We start from the raw sequence: 14,050 nt of genomic DNA, 5'->3' as shown, positions 1-14,050 counted from the left end.
TTTTAGGAGGAGAACACCTAATCCCATATTGGATTTATTTATTTTTATTTTTATTTTTTTTCCATATTAGATTTAAAAAGGTTCCTGTGTGGCTTCATCTGGGAGTTTCTGCTCCAGGCCCTTGAAAGACTGCCATCTGTGGAAGGAGTAGCATTTGTCCCTCCTAGAGCTCCCCTATTCTCTTACCTCTCACCTCCAGGGACTGCAAGTCCTGGGACTCAGCAAGGGAAAAGGAGAGCAGTGTAACAAATGTCATGTGTGTTATACATGCTCGTACAATTATAAAGGATGATCTTAATTCTGCAAAATAATAAATATAACTTATTAAAAAGCATCTTAAAGCTCCATACATATTACAGGAATTTCCCAGGCTATCTTAGAAAAGAAAAAAATATTGTTTTATAAGAGAACAGAAAAATGTTAAAGTATGGGCTAAATTATATTTGTCAAATCAAAGTTCTTAATCCTTCATCCAATGACCTTTTTTTAAGAGTATGTATGTATGTATGTATTTATTTATTTATTTATTTATTTATTTATTTATTTATTTATTTAATTTGTTGAAAGAGCACAGCCAGGAGAGAGGCAGAGGGGGAGGGAGAGAATCCCCAAGCAGACTCCCCACTGAGTCCAGAGCCCCAGTTGGAGATCGATTCCCCAACCCCAAGATCATGACCCCAGCTGAAATCAAGTCGGCTCAACTGACTAAGCCACCCAGGCACCCCATCCAATGATTTAAATGTAGCATGATGAACCCTAAGATTGCTTTTATTTGTGTGTGTGTGTGTGTGTGTGTGTGTGTGTGTGTGTGTATGTGTGTTTTCTGTGAGAGGGTGTGTGCATTGGGGTCTGGGAGGGGCAGAGAGAGAGGGAGAGAGAATCCTGAGCAGGCTCCATGCCCAGCACAGAGCCCAATGCAAGGCTTAATCTCACAACTCTGAGATCATAACCTGAGCTGAAATCAAGAGGTGGACACTTAACCTACTCAGCCACCCAGGCGCCCCCTGAGATTGGTTTTATTTTATTTTATTTTTAAATATTTTATTTATTTATTCATGAGACACAGAGAGAGAGAAAGGCAGAGACACAGGCAGAGGGAGAAGCAGGCTCCATGCAGGGAGCCCAATGTGGGACTCAATCCCAGGTTTCCAGGATCACACCCTGAACTGAAGGCAGGTACTCAACCGCTGAGCCACCCAGGCGACCCTGGTTTTAAAGAATAGTAAGAATAACATGAGGTAATCATGTCCTGTGATTGTGTGAAGCCCCCAAGTACCATAACTGTAGTCAGAGTCTTTGGTTGAGATTTTTGGTAAAAATAAGTTTTCATTATTAAGGATTTTTTTTTAAAGATTTTTTTTTTTTTTTTTTTTTTATGATAGACATAGAGAGAGAGAGAGGCAGAGACACAGGCAGAGGGAGAAGCAGGCTCCATGCCAGGAGCCCAACGCGGGACTCGATCCTGGGACTCCAGGATCGCGCCCTGGGCCAAAGGCAGGCGCGAAACTGCTGAGCCACCCAGGGATCCCCCATTATTAAGGATTTAAGTAAAAATATGTTAGTTTCTTTTTGTGGCTCAATAGTGGATGTGATGATTATCTGAGCCTTATTCAGGGCCTGTTTTTTTTTTTAAAAAAAAAAAGTAAGTATGACCTGAAGACTATACTTAATCAATTAAAGTATTTATGGCCTTTTTCTTAGCAGAAATGTGGAAATTTTCCACTTCCAATTCTAATTGACATTTGTTCTGCAGCCATATGGCATTTTTAGTTGTGTTTTTTTTTAAATGTATATATTGTAATAGAAGTGCAGGATTAATATAATGATGGCTTCAAAATTTTGTCATCTCTGTAAATATGGTTTTATCCAAAGTTATTTGACTTAATGTATTTTTAAAAGTCTGTTATGTATAGTGAAAAAATGTGCCCTTGTGCACAGGCTTAGAAAGGACATTATTGACATAGATAGGTGTTCTCTTCCCAAATGAAATTGAAATGCTTCCCAATTCATGTAAGAGTGAAAGAAATGGCATTATACCATGCTGGTTAAGAGCAAGAACTATTTGTTTTTGTTTTTGTTTTTTAAAGATTTATTTATTTATTTATTCATGATAGACAGACAGAGAAAGAGAGAGAGGCAGAGACACAGGCAGAGGGAGAAGCAGGCTCCATGCACCGGGAGCCCGACGTGGGATTCGATCCCGGAACTCCAGGATCGTGCCCTGGGCCAAAGGCAGGCGCCAAACCGCTGAGCCACCCAGGGATCCCTATTTGTTTTTTTAAAGATCTTATTTATTTGTTCATGAGAGACACAGAGGCAGAGACAGACAGAGGGAGAAGCAGGCTCCTGCAGGGAGCCTGATGTGGGACTCGATCCCGGGACTCCAGGATCACGCCCTGGGCTGAAGGCAGGCACTCAACAGCTGAGCCACCCAGGCACCCTGAGCAAGAACTATTTGATTCTTGACTCCAGCATTTATCTTCTACGTTACCTTGAGGTACTTTTCTTGTCTAAGTTTCTTCGTCTGTAAAATAAGAATTATGTTAGCACCTACCTCATAGGGCTATTATAAGGATTGAAGATATATGTATCTGGGCACACATAAGTACTATAAGATTCTCTTTGTTGTTATTGCTAATATTGTTATTATGGCCATTTTCACATTGGGACGCACACTGGTGCATCAATTCATGTGATTGAGAAAGTAACTAAAAATTCTATTTCCATCTCCTTTCCTTCTGGTGAAATAAGATACTTAGTTAAATCAGCAGCTTTTCCAGACACCTGGGTGGCTCAGTGGTTGAGCGTCTGCCTTGGGCTCAGGTCATGATCCCAGGGTCCTGGGATTGAGTCCCACACGGCTCCCTGCAGGGAGCCTGCTTCTCCCTCTGCCTGTGTCTCTGCCTCTCACTCTGTGTCTCTCCTGAATAAATAAATAAATCTTTTTTAAAAAATAAAAATAAATCAGATTTTCTTTCTTTCTTTCTTTCTTTCTTTCTTTCTTTCTTTCTTTCTTTCTTTCTTTCTTTTTTTAAGATTTTATTTATTTGTTTGACACAGAAAGAGCACACAAGCAGGCAGAGGGTCAGGTAGAAGGAGAGGGTGAAGCAGGCCCTCTGCTGAGCCAGGAGCCCTACATGGGGCTCGATCCCAGGACCCTGAGATCATGACCTGAGCCGAAGGCAGATGCTCAACCACTGAGCCACCCAAGCATCCCAAAACCACTAAAATTTTGATGCTATCCATGTGTTAGCTTTCTCTCTTGGCTCTATGACATCAGAAAATTAAAATTTAGTATGTATTTCTTCTCCATCTTCATTCAGGTAATCCATAGAACTGTGATAAAGGAAAGAAATCAGGTTGGGGTGTTTGTTTTGTTTTTCTTTTTTTATTGAAGTTTAGTGACGCACAATGTTACATTATTTTAGGTGTACAGCATAGTGATTGGACAAATCTCTATGTTGTGATACGCTCACCACAAGTGTAGCCACTGTCTCTTAGCATACAACACCATTATGATACCCTATTCCCATAGGGAATATTGACCATATTCCCTATGTTGTACCTTTTATATCCTGGACCTACTCTATTAAACATTCCATAACTAGAAACCTGTATCTCCCACTCCCCTTCACCCATTTTGCCCGTCCCCCAGTCTTCTTCCCCTAAGGCAACCATCAGTTTATTCTCTGAATTTATGGGTCTGTTCCTGATGTCTGTTTGCTTATTTGTTTCATTTTTTTTAGATTAAGTGAAATCACATGGTGTTTGTCTTTCTCTGCTGACTTACTTCACTTTAGCAGAATGCCCTCTAGGTCCATCTGTGTTGTCCCAAATGGCAAGATCTCATTCGTTTTTATGGCTGAGGAATATTTGTGTGTGAATGTATGTATGTGTGTGTGTGCATATATCTACCACATCTTCTTTATCCATGCATCTATCAGTGGACACTTGGGTTGCTTTTGTACCTTGGCCATTGTAAATAATGCTACAATAAATACAGGGGTGTGTATATCTTCAAATTAGTGTTTTCAAAAGATACCCAGTAGTAGAATTATTGGATCATATGGTATTTCTATTACTAATTTTTTTTTAATTTTTTTTTATTTATTTATGATAGTCACACAGAGAGAGAGAGAGAGAGAGAGAGAGAGGCAGAGACACAGGCAGAAGGAGAAGCAGGCTCCATGCACCGGGAGCCCGACGTGGGATTCGATCCCGGGTCTCCAGGATCGCGCCCTGGGCCAAAGGCAGGCGCCAAACCGCTGCGCCACCCAGGGATCCCTCTATTACTAATTTTTTGAGGAACACTCCTACTGATTTCCACAGTGGTTGCACCAATTGACATTTCCACCAACAATGTGTGAGGGTTCCTTTTTCTCTATCCTCGCCAACACTTGTTATTTCCTGTCTTTTTGATAGTAGCCATTCTTAGTGGTGTAAGGTGATGTCTCATTGTGGTTTTGATTTGCGTCCCCTGATGATGAATGATGTTCAACATCTTTTCATGTCTGTTGGCCATCTGGATGCCTTGTTTAGAAAATGTCTATTCAGGTCCTCTGCCCAATTTTAATCAGATTACTTGGTGTTGAGTTGTATAAGTTATTTATATATTTTGATATTAACTCCTTATTGGATGTATTATTTACTAATATCTTCTGCCATTCAGTAGGCTGCCTTTTTGTTTTTGTTGATGGCTTTTTTCACTGTGCAAAAGCTTTTTATTTTGGCATAACCCCAGTAGTTTATTTTTGCTTTTGTTTCCCTTGTTTGAGGAGACATATCTAGAAAAATGTTACTAAGGCCACTGTGAAAGAAATTACTGCCTATGCGTTCTTCTAGGAGTTTTACGATTTTATGTCTCACATTTAGGTCTTAAACCCATTTTGAGTTTATTTTTATTTATGGTATAAGAAAGTGATCCAGTTTCATTCTTTTGCATATAGCTCTCCATTTTTTTTCAGCACTATTTACTGAAAAAACGAAACCAAATATTGAGTCCTAGAGATCGCTTTTCTGCTCAAAATAAATCCACTACCAAACATTTCCTAGGAGTAGTTGTTTTGGGATCCCTGGGTGGCGCAGCAGTTTGGCGCCTGCCTTTGGCCCAGGGCGCGATCCTGGAGACCCGGGATCGAATCCCACGTCGGGCTCCCGGTGCATGGAGCCTGCTTCTCCCTCTGCCTGTGTCTCTGTGCCTCTCTCTCTCTCTGTGACTATCATAAATAAATAAAAATTTAAAAAAAAAAAAAAAAGGAGTAGTTGTTTTATATATTTGAACTCATATTATCATACTCCAATCCAGAGCCCCATTTCTCTGTCTTATCCACAGAGGACTAAGATTCTAAAAACCCAAATATACTCTATCTTTAGAGTATCTTTACTCTAAGATATCTTTAGAGTATCTTTATCTCTTTGTCTTGTTTCTGAGGCTAACAGTGAGTGGCCATATCACAAGAAAAATGAGAATATTTTGTAATGATTCGCTCATTGTGACCCACCTATCCTGGGGCTGCAATCACCACTGCCTTTTGTCTAGAGCTCACAGACCCAATCTAGTTGATAACTTTATTTGGAATTATGCCATCACTGTCCATAAATTCACTGGTCTTTGTTCCAGGTGCACCTCTGTCCTCACCTTTTTCACTTGTCCTGTGTTTGAAGACACTCGGTAGTTGAATCTCTCATCTTTGAGATTTCTTACATCTTTCAGCAGCTGGGAAGAACATTTATGTGCACCATAAGCATAAAGAGGACAGAAGTGAGTGGATGCCTCTCTGAAGACCTAGACTGGAAACTAGGTCTCCAGAGCAAGGAGAAAGAGAGAGAAGGGAAGTGTCGACAGGAGCATCAGACAAAATGAGTGAGAGCTGCCAGCAGGGAGGAGGCTCAGTGGGGTGCTACACAGCAATTTGTCCTAGAGGATGATACTGTATTTGGAATGGGAGTGGTGGTGGTCTTGAAACGCAAACAATACCAGAAGCCAGCACTAAGGCAACTTGGTAGCTGCCTTATGGGTTACTTGAATGCATGCTTCATCCTTAGAAGCCCCTCTTCATGGAATTTATTTTTCTCTTTACAATTTTTTAACCCATTCTTTAGTTGTTCTATTTCCTTTGTCTTCTCTTAATGATACATTGTCTTTTGCAACTCTTTGAACACACTTGCTCTTATTTGACATACAGCCTTTACATCTGGATGCCTCTTATTTTTTGTCATCATCTCCTTCCCCTGTGCACCCTCATCAGTCTTTAGCAGATTCTGACAAGGTTGTTGCTGAACATTTTTCTGTGAGGACTGGCACTTTGAAAACATATGTGACAAGTATCCTGGTGATAGTACAGACTTATGGATGGAATCCCACACAATTTTTACAGCTTCGTACCTCTCCTTTGTCAGCTCTTTCAAATCAAGGGTAGCATCCTCTCTCTACAGTGGAGCTTTGTACAGAGCAGGTGCTCAGCTGGGGCTCAGCAATGGAGGAGACGATATGCTCTTCCTTTTACACCTGGGCCTTTTCGAATCTGAGCCCCAAGAGAGCTTATTCTGTAGCCATTTGTTTTGGTCTCTTTCATAATTAATCATGACCACTGTTGAAATTTAGTTTCTCAGAGGCGTTCATCACCCTTGAACTATTTCTATTTATGATCTCTTGGAATCATGGCAGTCTTTTCATTAATTTTTAAATGTGCTTTCCCAGTTTATGGTCTGTGCCTGCTGGTCCTTTCTTTCACTGATGCTAATACTAGGTTGGCATTACTGTTTGTGCGCTTGTGTGCACCAGATTTCTATCACCTTTACACCCAATTATGTTGACATACTGAAGCAGAAAGTGCTTCTTCTGTCTTCTGATGCCTAGATTATCAGTCAGGCACCCCAAGAATTTATCAAGTGAAAAAAAAAAAAAGAATTTATCAAGTGTTAGAACGTGAGTTTTAGTAAAACTCGTTCTACGTTACTGCCAGCTTCATAATCCCTGTTAGGGAAGCATGATCCACTTCTACCGTATGGTCTCTTTCCATAAAAGCACGGCTTCCATTTGTTTCCTTTTATCCTTATCCAGATGTTTTCAACAATTAAAAAAAAACTTATTGCTTTTATACTCTCTTTCTGTTATACAGTTTCTACAGAACAAGGTCTACCCTCTTTTCCAGATGAGTTTCAGCATCCCCATTCTCTATAGCACTCTATCTGTTTGGGCAAAAGAAAGCTTGGGGTTATCTCCAATTCTGTTCAGCACTGTAGAGGGGAAGAGCTCTGGATGTGTGGAAATGAAATCCAGGCTATTTCTCAAGTTTGCTGTTGGCTCCTATCACTTAGCCGATCTCATCCCAATATCTTCTCCTACAAAATGAGGTGAGAAGATAAGATCGGGATTGGGTTTCTTCTAGGTCTTAAAGTCTTTTTTTTTTTTTTTTAAGATTTTATTTATTTATTCGTGAGAGAGAGAGAGAGAGAGAGAGAGAGAGGCAGAAACACAGGCAGAGGGAGAAGCAGGCTCCATGCAGGGAGCCCGATGCAGGACTTGATCCCAGGACTCCAGGGTCATGCTCTGGGCCGAAGGCAGGCACCAAACCGCTGAGCCACCAGGGATTCCCCCTTAAAGTCTTTTCTTTAGTTTCATTAGAGAGAAGTGGCTGCCACTTCTGCTAAAGCTGCTTAGATGTCATGGCATGGGCTCATCTTTAATATTTCAGAGAATTTTTTAACCAAATAGTTTTCACAGGCATATAATGATTTCTCAAAAGGTTTCATAAAAACAACATTTATCACTGAAAAGGTGTTTAATAACACCTTTTAATAAATGTTAAATAATAATGCACTTAACTTTAAGTACTTTGCATCTTTTTATCTCTGTGTTAATATCTTTAATTGGATCCTCTAGCAAGGGATTTGGACTTAATTTATTGCAGGTGATGCTGCACTTATACAATTATTCAGTTGACTTAATTAGAGATTTAATTATTTTAGTGCCCTAAAGTGCTATATCAGAGAAGTAAAATACAGACTGGTAATTCACCTTTTTGTATTTTTTTGTCATTTATCCTGCGGCTAAAATGTTTTTCAAACCATAAAGGCCAGAGGACATACCATACTAGCCATATCCTAATATGGAAAGTTCTGTCTATGCATTAGTTTGGGCTTTGCTCAGTCAAAATGTAGGTGAAGGTAGAAGCAGAAAGAATTTTTCTAATTGCGGTGTTATCTCTGGCAACTATTAAAACAAAGTTTGTAGGGCAGCCCAGGTAGTGCAGCAGTTTAGTGCCGCCTTCAGCCCAGAGCCTGATCCTGGAGACCCGAGATCGAGTCCCATGTCGGGCTCCCTGCATGGAGCCTGCTTCTCCCTCTGCTTGTGTCTCTGCCTCTCTCTCTCTCTCTTTCTTTCTGTGTCTCTCATGAATAAATAAATAAAATCTTTAAATAATAAAAATAAAAAAATAAAACAAAGGTTGTAGGTCCAGTCCCTCAGTATTCCTTTCAACCCCCTTCAGTTCTACAACCCTAGGGCACCCCCGTAACAAGTGGCCCTGGGAAGCAGCAACTGTGTTAATCTCTGTATCTCCCACCCCTGCTATACACCTAGGCCATATACATGCCTAATACATGGTGGCTGAATTGAATTTGATCGTTGCCAAGACTGCCAGTTGGAAGTGTGGTCAAAATAGTATAAATGCAACCCAACTATTTTGATTTTTTTTTTAAGATTGATTGATGGGGATCCCTGGGTGGCTCAGCGGTTTGGCGCCTGCCTTTGGCCCAGGGCGCGATCCTGGAGACCCGGGATCGAATCCCACATCGGGCTCCCGGTGCATGGAGCCTGCTTCTCCCTCTGCCTGTGTCTCTGCCTCTCTCTCTCTCTCTGTGACTATCATGAATAAATAAATAAAATCTTTAAAAAAAAAAAAAATTAAAAAAAAAATTAAGATTGATTGATGGATGGATGGATGGATGGATGGATTGATTTGGCAGTGAAAGAGAAAGCACAAACGGGGAGTGGCAGGCAAAGGGAGAAGGAGAAGCAAACTTCCTGCTGAGCTGAGACCCCCCCGACCCCCACCCCTCCTGTTCAACCACAGGACCCTGGGATCATGACCTAAGCTGAAGGCAGACACTTAACTGACTGAGCCACCCTGGCACCTCAACCCATAGTAACTCAAAATATGTACCCCAGAAAGTTAGGTACTCCCAAATCTGGCTAATCATTGGAATGACCTAAAAAGCAAAGTTCCCCAGGTGAATCTTATGGTCAGCCAAGTTTAGAAATTCCAACTTAATATGTCTTTTATCACATTTATTTAGAAAAGATGAGATTGGTCAGGATAGACCCATTGCCTATTCTAATATATAGTAAAAATGAGTCTTATTTATGGCCTATGAATAATATCTAAAGGATTTCTTTTGAGCCAATAGTTTAGGTTTTGTTGGTCGAAATTTATGTAGGTGTCTGTGAGGAATAGTACCTTCCGTGAAGAATTAAATTACTGATGAATCATGAAATGGCCATTTTCCTCATGGAAGCTATGCAAAGCACAACTCTGTAGAGAGAAGATTTAAGTATTAACTGGAAGTACAATAGTGTGTGGTGAGAGAAATGAACTCTTTTAAGGGCTTGAGTAATATTCAGTGATATCCTCCTAGATGCTCTTTTGCCCTGATCTGAACTACCCTTCATTATAAGAATTAATTATCTTACAGGTCACCATCAAATATTCAGTTGGGCCTTTGGGACACCTGAGTGACTCAGTGGTTGAGTGTCTGCCTTTGGCTCAGGTTGGGATCCCAGGGTCCTGGGATCAAGTCCCACATCAGGCTCCCTACAGGGAGCCTGCTTCTCCCTCTGCCTATGTCTCTGCCTTTCCCTCTGGGTCTCTCATGAATAAATAAAATTCTTAAAAAAAAAAAAACATTCAGTTGGGCCTACTGAATAAAGTTTATGAAGTAACAAACTAAATGAAGCAATCAGAGAAATAGAGAAAAAGGACTCCTGGGTGGCTCAGTCTGTTACACATCTGCCTTTGGCTCTTGTCATGATCCCAGGGTCCTGGGGTTGAGCCCCAAGTCATGTGCCCTGCTCAGTGGGGAGCCTACTTCTCCTTCTCCCTCTGCTGCTCCCCCTGCTTGGGTGAGGCCTCTCTCTCTTTAATAAATAAACTCTTTAAAAAAGAGAGAGACAGAAATGCAGAATGTAAAACATTGCACAGCACAGTTTGGTCCTTTTGAAATGGCAATATCATGGGGGAGAAAATATTAAAGTGTCATAACAAATGAATGTGATGTGTGAACCAGGATTCATCATGATTTGGGGAAAAAAATAAAAGACTAAAAAAAAGACATTTTAGAGCCAACTGGGGAAATTTGCACATGGGTATTACAGAATGATAGAGAATTATGATTAACTTCCCTAGTTATGAAAATAATATTCTGGCTATGTAGGAGAATGTTCTTAGGGGCTGCATGTCAAAACAAGGGTGAAGCATCCTGCAGCCCAACATGTGTCCAAGACAAGTCCTACCAGCTCAGAGCCTATTGTTAAATATTTCAGAATTTTGTGATTCCACAACCCTTGGTAGCTTGAAATCATCCATGATGGGAGTTTTTGTACCACAAAAATCTGCAAGTGCTACTAACAAGGTCTTTTTCCTCCCCTAGAAAGGTAATTTACCATCATACCACTGCCCACAGCTTATTTTCAAATGGTTGAGAAAACAGGTACATGCAGGTAGATAAAACAAAAAAAGCAAAACATTGACAATTGTTGACTTTTGGTAGAAGATTATGTGGTCACTCGTTGTGCTAGTCGAGCAGTCAGCAGACTTTCTGTAAAAACTAAAGTGTAATTTAAGCTCCGCAGCCCAGTACAGCCTCTGTGGCAGCTACTCACCTCTGCAGCTCTGCCACTAGAACACAAAAGCAGCCATAGACAATATTGAACAGAAAGGGCACGGATACATTCCAACAAAACTTGATTTATAAAAACAGGGGGTGCAAGTTGGCCCTGGGACCATAGTTTGCCTGTACTAGTCTTTGAATTTTTCTGTACTTTTAAAATATTTGATAATCAAAAATTTTTTTCATTCAAATTTCTTTTTTTTTTAAGATTTAATTCATTTATTCATGAGAGACATAGAGAGAGGAGCAGAGACACAAGCAGAGGGAGAAGCAGGCTCCCTATGGGGAGCCCAATGCACAACTCAATCCCAGGACCCTGGGACCATGCCCTGAGCCAAAGGCAGACACTCAACCACTGAGCCACCCAGGCATCCCTTAATTCAAATTTCTTAGCGTAGTTTTCAGAGCCCTCTTGGATCCCCTAATACCTACTCCTTTAAGGTTTGTCACACCAATCTCTTTATTCCGTGGACACTGTATTCTGGCCTCCTCTGTGCCTTTGCTCAGGCTGTTCTCTTTCAATATAATTCCCTTGCTACCCTCAACCCATGACCACTTATCAGCATTCTCACGACATGCCTCAGATCTCACCTACTTTGTAAGATCTTCTTGAATCTCTAATTAAAGTTGATCTCTCATTTCTTTGACTGTCCATAGCCGTACATTTGTCCCTTGGTTTTGCTGCTTTTTACAGTATACCTTTAATTAGTTCCTGATCCATGAAGCAGAGAAGCATCATCGTACTCCTTTCACATAATAGGTGTTCAGTTAATATTTGCAAATTGAAATCCATCATGCACTTACTATACACATGCCTATAGGTCCCAACCTAAAAGTCTAGAATACAGAATGTTGGCTTGTCTAACTTAGGTGTGGGGTAATTAAAGATAATGACAACAGGGGCACCTGGGTGACTCAGTCAGTTAGGCATCTGCCTTCAGCTCAGGTCATGATCCCAAGGCCCTGGGATCGAGCCCTACATTGAGATCCCTGCTCAGTGGGTAATCTACTTCTCCCTCTCCCTCTGCCTGCTGCTCCCCCAGCTTGTGCTCTCTCTCGCTCTCTGTCTCAAATAAATAAACTCTTAAAAAAAAAGATAATGCAAATAGCATATTCTTTCTTCCTCCCTCCCTCTCCCCTTTTCTTTCTTTCTTTCTCTTTCTTTCTTTCTTTCTTTCTTTCTTTCTTTCTTTCTTTCTTTCTTTCTTTCTTTCTTTCTTTCTTTCTTCAATTCCAACTACCTTTGAGGTTGTTATGCATCAAGCTAAAATAGACTTCATCTTGTGAATGGATCAGCTTTCTAAGGGCCTGAGGAGGAAGAAGAATTAAGTCATTCTGAATATTTGTAGTGTTTTAGACACTGTCAGGCACTCTGTGCTGTCTTGCGTAGGTCCCCCCCCACCCCCGCCCCCGCCGCCAACAGTCCTACAAGGGACTGATATTATCCTAAGCAGTTAAATGGTTCCTCTAAGATTATAAAGCTAGAATGGGAGTTTGAATCTGGCTGCCTCTGATATGCAGCACTATTTTGGTGCCTTCATGCATTCAGTGATTGGCACGAGTCCAGGGAATCCTAGGCTGAAATAGTCCTGACGTTCATACGCAGTGTGGCAATACCAGTGGGGCGGCGAGATTCTGGGAGAGTACAGGATTCAGTACTGCTGGACTGAGTGTTAGAAACCCTGGCTTCTGACCACAACTGTACCACCCTCCACCTGTGATCTTGAGTGAGCTGTTGAACTTCTCTGGTCCTGTTTTCTCATCTGTTTAATTAGAGGAATAAAGCAGGTTGTTTCTTTTATTCCTTTAAGTTACATGCAGGATGTGGTACTAAAAGTCTAATGAAGAGATAGATACAGGAATGGAGAGTCGAAGTACGACACTGTAGAATAATGCTATACTCCAGATGCACAGGGGACTTGAGGAGCCCCAAGGAAGAGGGGCTCTCATCCCAGCCGAGGATATTCTGCTCAAGTGGAATTTGGGAAGTTTGAAGGAAGTGGGGAATATGGGAACCACCTCAGGGGAGATGATTGCTGCAAGCAGTTTCCCTAAATAATGATGAAAGGGAGAATAGGGGTAAAAACAGGCTGAGTTCTTACCAGCTAGGTCAGGAAAGGACTTCCAGGCCTACCTCGTGAAAGAGCTTGGACTTTTTTTTTTTTTTTTTTTTCTTGAAGGCTATTGGAAGTTAGTGAAGGGTTTTAAGCAAGATCACATTTGCATTTTCTAAAGTTCTCCTTGGCAGCATGACAGATGGAGTCCAGGGCAAAGAATTGGTGGTGGGAAGACTCTTTAGGAGGTGGCTGCAGAAAACAACCCAGGCAAGGGATGACAAGAGCCTGAACTAGTAGTGGCAGTGACAATGAAGAGCCGAGGATGAATTTGAGAGCTCTAAAAGAGATAGAGCAGCAAGGACTTGCAGTCAACATGGATAGAGACCACGTCACAATCTCCGTGGCCTCAGACAACAAAGATGTGTGTACCTCATCTCCCATGCAGGTTGGAGAGGGACTGGGGCACTCGGTGTGGTCACTCAGGAAGATATGGCCGGTCTGTAGGCCAGGGGGAAAGCTCTGGAGGGACTCACTGGATGGTTTAATTCTGGCTGCAGCCCAGAAGTGACTTGCATCATTCGCAGCTCACAGACTAAAACTCATCCTTCCACCCCACCCAGCCTCTGGGGGCCAGAAAGTTCAGTCCAGGATGAGCGCACTTGGTACAGCCATGGTGCGTGACTGGAAATGAGGCATGAAGGAGGAACCCCTGGGTTTCTGATTTAGGGAGTTAGGCAGAGGTGTTCACTGAGAAAGAGAAGAGGGATCTGGGGGAAGGGGAGGCAAACTGACCAAATCATTATAAATCTTTTTCGCCTCCAACGTGGAACTCTTTGGTGGGTCCTTCCCAGTGGTCAACAAGAGGGATGAGAAATAAACTCCAGTTGGCAAGAGTTTACTTTATTCTTTACAAAGGTGGGTTTCAGTTCATTCTTCCCAAACAGAACCTTTTAGCTTTAAAAATGGAGCGTGCAGATCTAAACTAGGTGTCTTTCTTGAATTTCCATAGGGCCCTACCGTGTCAGCATACAGCATTAAAAAAAAAAAGTTACTAAGTAGGATGTTAATGAAGCCCTCCTCACAGAAGACTATTAGGCTGCTGA

General features: G+C 41.5%; 1 protein-coding gene across 5 annotated transcripts in view; it reads left to right on the top strand.

The window, feature by feature from the left end:
- The window catches only part of PDSS2 (decaprenyl diphosphate synthase subunit 2), a 251,385-nt gene that overhangs the window by 235,113 nt on the left and 2,222 nt on the right, over positions 1-14,050 (top strand). The window lies entirely within an intron of this gene.

This window comes from Canis lupus, chromosome 12 (assembly GCF_003254725.2).
Source record: "Canis lupus dingo isolate Sandy chromosome 12, ASM325472v2, whole genome shotgun sequence".
NCBI lineage: Eukaryota > Metazoa > Chordata > Mammalia > Carnivora > Canidae > Canis > Canis lupus.
This window is presented reverse-complemented; position numbering and strand designations above follow the sequence as displayed.